The following is a 10,782-nucleotide window of genomic DNA, read 5'->3' on the forward strand; positions in this document are numbered from 1 at the left end:
GCTTTTCAGCACCTGGCCCCCGCTTTGTTAAATGCATTTGTTTCTGAGGTTCCAAAGAGACACAGCAGTAGAGAGGAGAGAATGATGAACCCCACATCCCCTTTTCCCAGCCTCACTATTGTCAGCATTGTGCCAATCGTCTTTCATCCCCGCCACCACATAATATTTTTTGTTTGTTGATGTGAATATTTTAAAGAAAATCCAAGTAGGTGGCCCACTTTCTAGGGATGCTCACTCTGCCCAGTTAGAAATATATAGAACAACTGTAGGTATAACTGTTTTCTTGACAATAGGCAATATCGGGAATGACCTATATGTTCAAAACTGGAAGAATGGTTAAATTATGTCATAACAAAATTACTATAGCTGTTACTATCACTTCTTGGAAACTATGAAATAATGAGGGGAAATGGTTATATTTAAGTCAAAAAATAGCAGGATTCAAATTGTAAGGAGACAATGATTATAACTATGAACTCCTAATCTGTTAACTTACAGGGGATGTGGGGGGACAGTAAAAAACAAATGTATGCCTAGTAGGACACGCTGGATGGTGTTAGTGGTTTTCTTTGGATGGTTATACTGGTTATTTTGTCTTCTTTGCACATTTCTTTTGCTTTCTTTTTTTTTTTTGGAGGCGAGGGACGGAGTTTCGCTCTTGTCACTCAGGCTGGAGTGCAATGGTGCAATCTTGGCTCACTGCAACCTACGCCTCCCAGGTTCAAGCGATTCTCCTGGCTTAGCCTCCTGAGTAGCTGGGATTACAGGCACCTGCCACCACGCCCAGCTAATTTTTGTATTTTTAGTAGAGATGAGTGTTCACCACGTTGGCCAGACTGGTCTCGAACTCCTGACCTCAGGTGATCTGCCTGCCTCAGCCTCCCAAAGTGCTGGAATTACAGATGTGAGCCACTGCACCTGGCCCGCACATTTCTTTATTCAAAGTTTTCTACATTGAGAGTTAAGCCTACAGTGACTAAAAAACAACATGTAAGGTACAAAATAGTATGTATAATATATTCCCCTTTGGGCCAAAAATAAGACTATACATTACATATATATATGCCTTCATTTGCAAAAAGAAAACCTGGGAGAATAAACCACAACAAATGAACAAAAGAAACCTCTTCTTGGCCAGGCGCGGTGGCTCACGCTTGTAATCCCAGCACTTTGGGAGGCCGAGGCGGGCGGATCACGAGGTCAGGAGATCGAGACCACGGTGAAACCCCGTCTCTACTAAAAAAAAATACAAAAAATTAGCCGGGCGTGGTGGCAAGCGCCTGTAGTCCCAGCTACTCAGAGAGGCTGAGGCAGGAGAATGGCGTGAACCCGGGAGGCGGAGCTTGCAGTGAGCCGAGATCGCGCCACTGCACTCCAGCCTGGGCGACAGAGCGAGACTCCGTCTCAAAAAAAAAAAAAAAAAAAAAAAGAAACCTCTTCTTTTTTTGGAGCAGGGATTGGACAGATGGTGGCCAGGGCGCAGTGAGGCCTTTCATTGTGTACCTTGTAGATTGTACTTTTGAACCACATGAAGGTCTTATCTACTTAAAAAGTGAAAAGAAAAAACAACCATCTAATCAGTCTTTAGAAGAAGGCAGTATGGTTCCAAATGAGCTCTGTGGATATTTGTTAAAGGCGCTACTTCAAAAAAAGGAATCCAGAGGCCAGGCGCAGTGGCTCATGTCTGTAATCCCAGTGCTTTGGGAGGCAAGGCGGGTGGATCACTTGAGCCCAGGAGTTCAAGACCAGCCTGGGCAATATGGTGAAACCTCGTCTCTATAAAAAAAATACAAAAAATTAGCAGGGTGTGGTGCCGCATGTCTGCAGTCCCAGCTTCTTGGGAGGCTGAGATGAGGAGGGTCTCCTGAGCTGGGGAGGTCGAGGCTGCTGTGAGCTGAGATTGCATCACTGCACTCCAGCCTCAGTGACAGAGTGAGACTCTCTCTCAAAAAACAAAAAAGGAATCTGCGCCTGAGTTCAAGGGTGAGTCACGTCAACTGGGGTCTCTGTTGCAGACTTGACTGAACTCGCCATCCTGTACTGTGACTGAGAGGGGCTGGGGGTAGCAGGGCTTCCAGAGAGCCAAATGAGGCCCCAGATCCCACCTCCACAAAGCCTTCTCTGAGACTGACGCTCCAGGAACACAGTTTGGGGACTGCAGGGCAAGCAACTCCCACACTGGCCCAGCCTCTAGGTAGCAGGGCAGAGACGGGGTGAGGCTGGTCCTGGGGTCTCAGATCCCAGGGCCTCAGGGCTCAGGCAGGCAGGTGAAATGTGGCAGGCTGCACCCACAGTGGGGGTGTAGTGCCCAGCTGGAGGGGCAGCCACTACGCAGCTGTGGCCACTGTGGGCTCAGTGCCATCAGAGCTCCACATTCTCCAGAAGCTGGAAATCTGGATGTTAAGTAAAATCTTCTGGGTTCGAAATAAAATGTCCTAACTTTTCAATGAAATCCATTTAAAACTGTTGGCTCATTTTTTTTTTTCCAAAACAAAAATATCTTGTGGTCTCTGCAAAAGTCCTCTGCCAGCTGCCATCTATGATCTTGGCATGTTCCTGGTGTTCGTGGAGAGCCAGGTCGGTTTCCAGGATTTCCTTCTTCCTTTTCTAACCACTCTTGCCCATTTTATAATCGCTTTGAGAGCTTGGCCTCAGTTGACATCACATTTACTGGTCAATTGTTTGTGGGAATCTGCCTTCTGCCTGTTTGACAATCAGACTGACAGGCACCCATCTCTGGCCCTGGGAGTGTGGTGAGTGTTGAGAACTTTCTAGCTCTAGCAATGGGCTTTCTCAGGGCAGTGAGTGCTCTGTGCCTGGAAGCGACAGTCAGTGGTCTTGTAGCCAGGACCCCTGCTCTGGGTTCTAACAGCCCTCTGATGCCAAGCAGGGATGCCCCTCCTGCCCACTCCAGCCTCAGTTTCCCCTCCCATCTTGCCATCACACCCTCTGTGCTCCAGGCATCCAGGGCCTCTCACTGTTTCTTTAACTCTCTTTAATTCTCACACTTCTGTGCTTGTGCGTATCCAGATCCCTGGGTCCGGACCTCCCTCTCCCGCTGCCTCTACTCCCCCTCTCCAGCCACCTGGAAAATGCCATGCTCAAATGCCAGCTCCTGCAGCTCCTGTGCCTCCTCGGTCGTAGCAGGAACCCCCGGAGGCTGGCATCAGCTGTTCCTGTGTCATTCATTACTTAGATTCCTTCCTTTCCTTCAACCCATACCCCCGTCAGATGATTTTACCTCTCGGCTTTGAAGCTGTCCCTTCCTCTCCAGCTGCAGAGTACTGGCCTTCATCCCTGCACAAGATGAATAAAAAGAGCCAGGGCATCCTGATTAAGTTCCTGGCCTCCTGCTCTCTCCTCAGCCCCACCCTCCTCCGCACTGTCTGGAGAAAAGGCATTTTAGAAAATGCAAACCGGATCACCTCTATCCTCAGCTGAAAATCCTTTTGTGCAGGCTGTGTGTGGTGGCTCACGCCTGTAATCCCAGCACGTTAAGAGGCCACGGCAAGAAGATCTCTTGAGCCCAGGAGTTTGAGACCAGCCTGGGCAACATAGCGAGCCCCTGCCTCTACAAAGAAAAAAATAAAGCAGCATGCATGGTGGGGCTCTCCTGTAGCCTCAGCTACTTGGGAGGCTGAGGTGGGAGGATCGCTTGAGCCCAGGAGGTCGAGGCTGCAGTGAGCCGTGAATTCGCCACTGCACTCTGGTTTGGGTGACAGAAAAAAAAAAAATCCTTCTGTGGCTCCCACTGCCTACAGGACAAAATCCAAACACCTCAGCTTGACACTGAAGACTTTTCAAGGTCTGCGCCCTTGATTCCTCTACTGTCTGCCCCCACTGCCCTGGGGTCTCAGGTCAAGCCTAATCATCCTGAATGCCCTGAACACCCCTGGACATTTTGCAGCTCTGCTTCCTTGTGCACGCCCTTTCTACATCTGGAATACCCAGACGCTCTGTGTCTACCTGCTGCATTCCCATGCACCTGTCTGCTTTCCACACTCTGCTGGAATCTTTTATCTGGTGTATCCATTGCTGTATCTTCAGTGCACTGGCCAGGACTGAGCACAAGCAGGGCCCCAGGAAGCATTTGGTGAGTGACGGAATGTGTGAATGAATGGCCCTCATATTAAGAGAGGCTTTGGCTGTTAGATCATTCTCCCAGGAAAAATGGGCAATTCTAGAGCCCAAGGTGGCCAAAGCGTCCAGTCCTTGCTGGAGCTGGAGGTGTTTGCAATCCTCCCTCCTGTTCTTGGAGGTTGGGTGCCGGGTCAAAGCTGCCACACGCTCCTGCAGACTGTCCCCTTGGGGCTGGCAATAATCAGCCACGCTGCCTGCTCCAGTCCGTGACCAACTTGGCTCCAGCCACCCTTCTCTCACAGCAACGGCGCCCGGCCCGCACCCTCCTGGCATTGCTGTCACACAGCATCAGATAAGGGCAGAGCTGGAAAGGCCCTTTGCAATCAGCCAGTCTCACTTCTTCTGGTTTTCAGATGGGGCAGCTGAGGCTCAGAGTGGGGAGGTGGCTTGCCCAGGGTCACACAGTAGTCAAAGGTGTAGTCACACCTGGAGTTCTTCAAGATCTTATCAAACAGGAAGATACGATCAAAGAAAACTTGAAGTGTGCTAGAGGGGGGCTGGAGAAGTGTCCTTGAGACTGGGAGGACAGGGAGGGCCTCTCTGAGGCTAATCCTCGAACTGCTGTGCAAAGGGCAAGCTGGGCAGAGGAACTGGTGAGTACAAAGGGCCGGTGGGGAATGAGCTGGCCCTTTTGAGCCTTTGGCCAGAGCCGAGTGAGGAGAAATGCAGACAGGGCACGGGCAGGGCCTGATGGAGGGCGCCTGATAGATTTCTATGGAGTTTGCATTTCAGTCCAAGTAAGGGAGTGATGCATTGAAGTTTAAAAGGTAACTCTGATCTGAATAGACAGTTCTCCAAAGAAGATACACAAATGGCCAACAAGCACACTGAAGGATGCTCAAAGTCATTAGCCCTCAGGGAAATGTAAACCGAAACCACAATGATAGCACTTCACACCCACAAGGATGGCTAGCATCTAAAAGATCTAAGAAGCTTTGGAAAGGACTGGGACCTCCACGCACTGCTGGTGGGAATGGAAGACAGTGCAGCCTCTTTGGAAACAGTTTGGAAATTCCTCAAACAGGCGCCAAGTCAAAGCTGCATCACCATGTGATCTAGCCATTCTACTCCAAGGCATATATTCAAGAGAAATGAAAATATATGTCTCCCCAAAAGCCTATATGCAAATGTTCACAGCAACATTATTCATTATAGCCCCAAAGCAGAAACAACCCAAATGCCCGTCAACTGATGAATGAAGAAAATGTGGTCTATCTATATAATGGAATATTATTTAGCCATAAAAAGGCATGAAGCGCTGATACATGCAACAACATGCATGAACCTTAAAAACATGCTGGGTGTAAGAAATCAGTCACAAAACCTATGGTATGATTCAATTTTTGTGAAATGTCCAGAATAGGCAAACCTATAGAGAGGGAAAGTAGGCCTGTGGTTGCTGAGCCTTGAGTGGCAGTGGGGAGCGGATGGACGGTGAGTGCTAATGTGGACAGGTTTCTTTTGGGGATAGTGAAAATGGTCTGAAATCACGTAGTGGTGATGGCTGCACAACTCTGTGTGAATATCCTAAAAATTATGGGCTTGTCATTTGAATTGGTGACTTTTATAGTATATGAATTATATCTCTGTAACGCTCTTATGTTAAAAAAGAAGACCACTTTTGTTGCTTGAGGGGTGGGGGCAGAGGGGAAGCAGGGAGCCAGGTGGCCAATAGAGCAACCTCAGGCTCAAAGGACCAGTGCTTTGAAGGCACTTGGTAAACACCTGTGGGTACCTGAACCAGCTGATCCCTGGTCAGGAATGCTCTTCTCTTCCAGCCCGGGGTTTCTTAACCTAGGCACTATTCACATTTGGGACAGGATAATTTTTTGTTATGAGGGCTGTCCTGTGTATTGTGGGAAGTTTAGCAGCATCTCTAGTGTCTACCCACTAGATGCCAGCACTCCCCCTCCCCAAGTTGTGACAATCAAAAATAGCTCCAGATGTTGACAAATATCTTCCAAGGGGCAAAAATGTCCCCAGTTGAGAACCATCGTTCCAACCTCCCTGGCTCACCTGGTGAATTACTACTTATCCTTCCTGATCTATTTCAAATATCATCCCCTCTGGGCAGCCTTCACCCTGCATCCCCTGAGGCCCCAGAGTTTCCTAAACACCCCCTATCAAAGCCCTGAGGACCCTGCTTACACACCACTCTCCCCACACCCCACTGTCTGTAAGCTCCCTGTAGCAATGGCTTTTTTTTTTTTTTTTTTGAGACAGAGTCTCACTGTCACCCAGGCTGGAGTGCAGTGGCACAATCTCGGCTCACTGCAACCTCCGCCTCCTGAGTTCAAGAGATTCTCCTGCCTCAGCCTCCCGAGTAGCTGAAACTACAGGCATGTACCACCATGCCCGGCTAAATTTTGTGTATTTTTATTAGAGACGGGGTTTCACCATATTAGCCAGGCTGGTCTCGAACTCCTCACCTTGTGATCCTCCCGCCTTGGCCTCTTAAAGTGCTGGGATTACAGGCGTGAGCCACTGTGTCCAGCCTGAGATGGCATCTTATATATGCCTAGGTCCCCAGTATCTGGCACAAACCCTTGCACTTTGGAGGTCATTGTTGTGCCATTTCTTCACCTCTACAGTGCAGAGATGCATTGCTTTTTACAGCATCTCTGTGATCCCCGATGAAATGTTGGTTGATTGAATCTGTCAACCCTTCCTGACCCTGATTCGAGTGTAGGCTGTGGATTTAGATGGCCAGTGTTCAAATTCTGTTAGATATTGGGCAAGTGGCTGAACGCATGTTACTCTTAGTTTCCAATCTGAAAGTGAGACCCACAGGGTTATCATGGGAACACAGTAAGAATACAACAAATAAAAGATATTATTGATATTAATAATTTTGTATTTCTTCTAAGGGGCCTGCCAGGCCTCGACATAGAGGTGCCCCTATTACTGACAAGCCTTCATGTGCCAGCCCCATCCTGGGTGCTGGCAAGGAGGAGACAGTTTACATCGTCCCCATCTTTAAGGAGCCCTGGGGGAGGAGCATACCTGTGAACTGTGGGGTCCTAGAAGATCTGGTTTGAATGGAATCTTGAAGGATGAGTAGGATGGGGTTGCTAAGCAAAGGAGGGCATTGCAGGCAAGAGAAATTCCAAGTGGGAAGTTTGGAGGTGGGCAAGAACATAGTTAATTCAGCCAGCTGGATGTGGATTGTTGTAGGTGGACCAGCAGAGGGTGGGTGGGTGGGGTAGCTGGAGGCGATAAGGCTGGCCAGAGACTAAACCATCATGAGCCATGTATGCCAGTCTAAGGACTTTGGTCTTGATCCATTTGGTAATGAGGAGTCTTGGAATATTTTTGAGCAGGGGAGCAGTAGTCTCAGATCTGTATTACCAAATTGACAATAAGATAAAGGATGTATCAGAATTGGAGGGGACAAGATAAGAGACAAGAAGATGGTGAAAACTTCAATCTGGAAAACACTACTCGAACCCTTTTAGAGGAAATTCAGTCTATATTGTAGGCCTGAGACAGGGCACCCTCAGATACGGGGCACCCATTTTACTGAACCATAAGTTACCTTTTTTTAATCAGGCACCCTCCTCCCTGCTCTCAGAACTCGAAGCCAGATAGTCCACTAATTATTAAAGAACATGCTCATTGCATAAAATCTGGAAAGTCAAGAAAAAGTAGTCTGGGAACAAATCTCCCACAACCCCACCATCCATGGGCAAACACTGTTAACACTCTTTAGCCTATTTCCTTCCAGTCTTTTTTCTAAGCTCTTGCCACATATTTGGGACCCTGCCATCTGCATGCTGATGCAAAACATGTTTCCATTCATTAAAAACTCTCAACTTTTGGCGGTCACATGGGTGTTCCATAATTTTGATTCCCTACTGTTGGACATTTAGGCACTTTCTGACTGTTGATGAATATCTCTGCATGTGAAAGTCTTTGTGCATATCTCCATCCTTTCATTTGGATGTACTCCTCTTCTTTAAAACATTTTTTGGCAAAGGAACCTCTCTAGCCTGCTGGGACACCCTTTTCCCCATCATCAGGGATTTCTTCCTCTAGTCTAAATTAAATCCTTGGGATTGGAACTTAATCCTGTTTCCCTTACTTTGGGGTGTTGGCAGAGATGGACCACAGCTGGTCTTGTTTTTCCCATGGACACGTCGCCTGGGAGGGTCAGTAGTTAATCATCAGCCTAGGATGGAGAGTGGGATGTGCCTGTGAGCTCAGGAGAATCGGCCTAGGCTGAGATGAATAAAGACAAGGTTGACGGGGACAAGGTGACGGAGGGAGCAAAGAAATTGGTGGGCTGGGGTGAGTCAGTCTGATATCGGCTTCCTATGTAGTATTGAGTAGTGACCTTCCTTCCTTCCAGACCCTTAGAGAAATCCCTTGGCAAGAGTACCCCAACCCTGCTGCCAGCCTTCAGGCTCACTTTCTCCAGTGCTTTGTAGCAGTCCTTCCTATGACACATGGAACAAGAAGCCAGTGCTGATCACGCACGTGCCAGGTGCCAGGCCCTGTGCTATGCCGCAACTTATACAGTCATATTTTGGGGCCGGCACGATACAACCAGAAGCACCCTGGAGGCGGGCAGACCTGGTTCCAGTCTCTGAACAGGCACTTCCTGTGTGTGACTTCCGGTGTGACCACATGGCAATCATTCACCTCTGGGAACCTCAGTTTCCTCATCTGTAAATTGGGATTTGATGGCACCAGTTTCCCAGGATTGCTGTGGTAACTCTAACCAATGCCGTACTTGTAATGCACCGAGTACCAGGCCTGCAAGGAGCAGGTTCTCGAGATAAGTTATTTTCTCATGATATTGAAATCTCCTTATATCCTAGCTCAGATATAAGGAGAAAATGCCACCATCCAGACCCAGAGATGTCAAAAAATGTAATCTATCCAATTGCCTTGGATAACCTCCAGGGACAGGAAACTCGTTAGTAGGTAGGAATTTATAACTTCCTTTTATAAATAAGGAAACTGAGGTGCTGAGAGATTATGCCAGGAGTCTTCACAGGACAAAAGCTGCCATCTGAGAGACGCCATGTCTTAGAGGAGCATCAGCCTCAGGATAGGTGTGCAGTGGAGGCTGAAGCTTCTGGGCCCCCCACGTTCCCTAGGCCCTGCCCTGCTTCATGCCCAGCCCGGCCACCACCCAGCTTCACCGATTGACCCTCTCTGGCAAAGGACAGAGAGGGGACCTAAGGCATACAAATGACTTCCCAAGAGGCAACCGCCTCCAGGACTGGGCCCATCTGATCTAGGGCATAACAGCTGCCACTGGGGGACACCACAGCACTTTCCTGCCCTACCTCCTTCACCTCACAACACCTCATGGACGGGGTGGGGGGATTAGCATGGCCCTGTTCATGGAGGAGGAAACTGAGGCTCTCAAGCTCAAGGTCACCGCCCAAACTGGGATTCCTATCAGAGGCCACTTGCTCGGCTCATCCCACAGGCGAATCCACGTCCAGATGTCCCCAGCAAGGACTCCCACCCGCTGAGCGCTGCCTGTTGTGGCTCCGGTCATCGGTCATCGGGCCGCAGGCAGCAGCCCAGAGGGATGAAGGCAGGTCGTTCTGGTTTCCTGAGACACAGAAGCCTCCTCCCCACCAGCCCCCGCCCTCCGCTGGCTTCCCTTTAGCAGAAAGTTGCTCCATGCTCCGACAGACACATCGCCGCGAGAAAATGCCACCACCCAGACCCGGAGACAAAACGGGGACTGTTTCGGCGCAAGTGGACTTTCCAAATCCATCCTTCGCGGGCAAAGGGGATATAAAGCCGACCCGCGTCCCGAGCACTGCCGTGCACCGGGGCTGCATCCCGAGCTCTCAACGCCCCCTTGGGGAAGGCACGACCCCCGCGGTCACAGAGAAGGAAACTGAGGCTCGCAGGCCAGGCGGAGGCACCTGCCCAAGGTCAGGCACAGCCAGGGAGCGGTGGGGCCGGGGCTGGGGCCGGGGCTGGAACCCGGGTTCGGGGCCACGACGGCCGCCGGGGGTTCCGGAGCAGCCCCTCGGGCGGCTCCGCCAGCCCACGCCGGGTCCCCAAGCCCGCCTGGGACCCCACCCCGAGCCGAGGCCCCGCGGGGAGGCGGCGGCCGCGTTACCTGGTGCTGCTGCCGCGGGTGTTGGCTCCGCACCCGGTTCGCCTCGGTCCCGCGCCCGCGCCGGCTGCGCTCCGGGCAGGGATGCTGCGGGCGGCGCGCGCACGGCCTGCGCCCCGCGCCTCGCACCCACTTCCTCGTCTCCGCCCCCAACTCGCTCCTCCTTGCTCTCAACGCTCCTTCCCTTCCTTCCCTCTCCAAGTCTCTCTCTCTCTCTCTCTCTGTCAGCGCGCACACGCCCACATTTTCTCCCCCAGTCTCCCTCTCCCACGGTCTCACCCACTTTCTATTTTCCTTTCTCCTACACCCTCCCTCCTCATCTCGCAGACCCTGACACTTGCCCCTTCCCCTTCCTTTCTGCCACACTGCCCCCTCTTTCTCTCCCTTTTCTCCCTGGCTCCTTCTCTCTCCCCGCCCGGCAGATTGTGAGCCCGCCCTTGACCCGGCAACCGTCACCTGTGCAGATATTGGCTGAGTGGCCACAGCTGGAGGACCTGCCCCGGGTGGGCGCTAGACCCAGGAGGTCAGGTGGCATCCCTCACATTGGGCGCCCA

The 10,782-nt window shown here is 50.8% G+C and overlaps 1 protein-coding gene across 4 annotated transcripts in view; it reads right to left on the reverse strand.

Annotated features, from left to right (window-relative positions):
• The window catches only part of HRH2 (histamine receptor H2), a 52,823-nt gene extending 42,304 nt beyond the window's left edge, over positions 1-10,519 (reverse strand). For all 4 annotated transcript variants that reach the window (XR_004032700.1, XM_003273257.3, XM_030824894.1 and 1 more), the window contains exon 1: positions 10,232-10,519. The gene's annotated coding sequence lies outside the window, so the exon portion shown is untranslated. The remainder of the gene's footprint in view (positions 1-10,231) is intronic.
• Between the last annotated feature and the right edge of the window lie 263 nt (positions 10,520-10,782).

This window comes from Nomascus leucogenys, chromosome 2, assembly GCF_006542625.1.
Source record: "Nomascus leucogenys isolate Asia chromosome 2, Asia_NLE_v1, whole genome shotgun sequence".
NCBI lineage: Eukaryota > Metazoa > Chordata > Mammalia > Primates > Hylobatidae > Nomascus > Nomascus leucogenys.